At 43.4% G+C, this 3,607-nt stretch overlaps 1 pseudogene; it reads left to right on the top strand.

Moving 5' to 3' along the window:
- The first annotated feature begins 1,944 nt into the window (after positions 1 to 1,944).
- On the top strand, positions 1,945 to 3,005 carry LOC105862262 (small ribosomal subunit protein mS35 pseudogene; annotated as a pseudogene).
- The last annotated feature ends 602 nt before the right edge of the window (positions 3,006 to 3,607 follow it).

Genomic DNA, 3,607 nt, shown 5'->3' with positions numbered 1-3,607 from the left:
ATAAAAATTGTTAGATTGTATTAGGACGTTCAGTGATGTACAGGGGTTTATTGGAGCAATAGAAACATATTTTATTTTGTTTTCACAACTATTACAATGTTTGCTTCATCATAAAAGCAAATTGGAACAGATACAGCTTGGAGTCAGTCAGGGGTAACGCTGGGGCTGGAATTTAGTCACCTGGTATTTCCCTAGAGAAGTGGCTTAACCTTTCTGAGCCTCAGTTTTCTCCTGTGTAAAATGGAGACAATGACACTAACAGTACCACATCAAAAGGCTATTGTGGCTGGTGTGGTGGTTCACACCAGTGCTGTAATCCCAGCACTCTGGGAGGCCGAGGTGGGAGGATTGCTCGAGGTCAGGAGTTCGAGATCAGCCTGAGCAAGAGCGAGACCCTGTCTCTACTAAAAATAGAAAAAAATTAGCTGGGCAACTGAAAATAGAAACAAAAAATTAGCTGGGTGTGGGGGTGTGCACCTGTAGTCCCAGCTACTCGGGAGGCTGAGACAGTAGGATTGCTTGAGCCCAGGAGTTTGAGGTTGCTGTGAGCTAGGTTGACACCATAGCACTCTAGCCTGGGCAACATAGCGAGACTCTGTCTCAAAAAAATAAATAAATAAAATAAAGCTGTTGTGAGCTTAAGTGAAAAATTCTCAACGGAGTGTTCAGCACACAGGACCTCATGCACAGTAATCACTCAGCACTTTCCAGGGATTGTCACTGGCTGTGGATGCACAGAACTGATGTCAGATTTTTATAACAGCTTTGTTGAGGTATAATTGACATACAATAAACAGCACACACTTAAATTACACAATTTGATAAGTTTTGACATCCCTGGAACTTTCACCCAGAACAAGATGATGAATATATCCATCACCCTCAAAGCTTCCTTATCTCACCCTGTAATCCTTCCCTCTGATCTCCCCACCACCACCACCACCATCCTGGGTAACCACAGATCTGCTTTCTGTCACTGCAGATTAATTTGCATTTCCTAGAATTTCATACACTCAATGAAGTTCAGCTGGTTTTGAGATTCATCCATGCTGTTGCATGCATCAAGAGTTCATTCCTGGCCGGGCACAGTGGCTCACGCCTGTAATCCTAGCACTCTGGGAGGCTGAGGCGGGCGGATTGCTCAAGGTAATGAGTTCAAAACCAGCCTGAGCAAGAGTGAGACCCCGTCTCTACTCTAAATAGAAAGAAATTAATTGACCAACTGATATATATATAGAAAAAATTAGCTGGGCATGGTGGCACATGCCTGTAGTCCCAGTTACTCGGGAGGCTGAGGCAGGAGGATCGCTTGAGCCCAGGAGATTGAGGTTGCTGTGAGCTAGGCTGACACCATGGCACTCTAGCCGGGCAACAAAGTAAGACTCTGTCTCAAAAAAAAAAAAAAAAAAAAAAAAAAGGTCATTCCTGGCTAGGCATGGTGGCTCATGCCTGTAATCCTAGCACTCTAGAAGGCTGAGGCGGGAGGATCGCTCAAGGTCAGGAGTTCAGGAGCAGCCAGAGCAAGAGTGAGACCCCATCTCTACTAAAAAAAATAGAAAGAAATTAGTCGGACAACTGAAAATATATAGAAAAAATTAGCCAGACATGGTGGCGCATGCCTGTAGTCCCAGCTACTCGGGAGGCTGAGGCAGCAGGATTGCTTGAGCCCAGGAGTTTGAGGTTGCTGTGAGCTAGGCTGACGCCATGGCACTCTAGCCCGGCAACAAAGTGAGACTCTATCAAAAAAAAGAAAGGAAGGAAGGAAGGAAGGAAGGAAGGAAGGAAGGAAGGAAGGAAGGAAGGAAGGAAGGAAGGAAGGAAGGAAGGAAGGAAGGAAGGAAGGAAGGAAGGAAGGAAGGAAGGAAGGAAGGAAGGAAGGAAGGAAGGAAGGAAAGAAGGAAAGAAGGAAAGAAGGAAAGAAGGAAAGAAGGGAAAGAAGGGACGGCTCTCCGTCCGCGCAGCCATGGCGGCCGCCGCTCTCACGGCGTGGCTGGCCTTGCACCCGGGAGTCAGGACCCTGCGTGCATTCTCCACCGCCGTGTCCCCGGCCACTCCTAGCCTTCAAAGAACGTCCAAAACTGAAAGAATGTCGAAAAGAAAGGCACTGCCTCCTAGGACAGAGAAAATGGCTGTTGACCAGGACTGGCCCAGCGTTTACCCTGCTGCAGCGCCATTTAAACCCTCTGTGGTACCTCTTCCTATTAGAATGGGTTATCCGGTAAAAAAGGGCATGCCGTTGGCAAAGGAGGGAAATCTAGAACTTTTAAAGATTCCCAATTTTCTGCATTTGACTCCTGTAGCAATTAAAAGGCACTGTGAAGCTCTTAAAGAATTTTGCACTGAGTGGCCAGCTGCACTAGACAGTGATGAGAAATGTGAAAAGCATTTTCCAATCGAAATTGACACTGCTGATTACGTTTCATCAGGACCGTCAATTCGAAACCCCAAAGCACGAGTAGTAACCTTAAGGGTTAAACTTTCCAGTTTGAATTTAGATGACCACGCAAAGAAGAAACTCATTAAACTTGTAGGAGAGCGATACTGCAAGACCACAGATGTGCTTACCATCAAAACAGATAGGTGCCCTTTAAGGAGACAGAATTATGATTATGCAATGTATCTACTAACAGTTTTATACCACGAGTCTTGGAAAACCGAAGAATGGGAAAAACATAAGACTGAAGCAGACATGGAAGAGTATGTATGGGAAAATAGCTCCTCAGAAAAAAATATCCTGGAAACACTTCTCCAGATTAAAGCTGCTGAGAAAACTATGGACATAAATGAAGAAGAACTCCTTGGTACTAAAGAAGTTGAAGATTACAAAAATTGTGTCGTTACTCTTAAGAACGAGGGGGAAAATGAAAATACCCTTTCTCAGTACAAAGAATCAGTGAAGAGACTGTTAAATTTGACATGAATTACAAAGTAGAAAAATCTGCTTTATTTATTAATTTGATGATAGATGTAATCAGTATCTAATTGGGTGTAAAATTGAAAATGTTAAAAAAATCATCATTGTCTTATATCAGAGTTAAAGTTACTTCATTTCATACTAATGCTCACTGGCAGTAATTATTCTAAAGTTTTCTTATTTGTACACTGGCACAATTAGAGTAATTAGATCTCTGATTTTTTTTTTATTGTAAAGTGTTTTGATTTTATTTCTACACAATAACTTTGTATGCATATATACATATACTTAATTGTTATTTTGTCACTTGCCACATTTCTTTCCCCACAAGCTGGCATTCAGCGGTTGCTTTTGAGTAATGATTTTGGTTCTTTGGGAAGGTAGGCCCAGGCCCTAGTCCCTTGACTTGCAGGTCAGTACTGGTTCACGTGGCTGCCTTCTAGCCATTCCATTTTTCAAAGTTGCCAATTCTGGTCAGAAACAGGTCCTCAGGAGTATTTTGTAACCTGAAATGTTTATTCCATCCCTCCCTTTTGGGGGCACTTTATGTGGATTCAACTCTGTCGAGCATTCTGCTTTCTATATTGTGAGGCTCATTTTGCCAGGCCTAAGCTTGCAGAAGAGTAGAAGTGGAGATTAGCCGGTTTTCATCCCTTTGGATGCCCCAGTTAGAGAGCTGCCACAGCTCAGAAA

Source organism: Microcebus murinus, chromosome 2, assembly GCF_040939455.1.
Source record: "Microcebus murinus isolate Inina chromosome 2, M.murinus_Inina_mat1.0, whole genome shotgun sequence".
Classification (NCBI taxonomy): domain Eukaryota; kingdom Metazoa; phylum Chordata; class Mammalia; order Primates; family Cheirogaleidae; genus Microcebus; species Microcebus murinus.
This window is presented reverse-complemented; position numbering and strand designations above follow the sequence as displayed.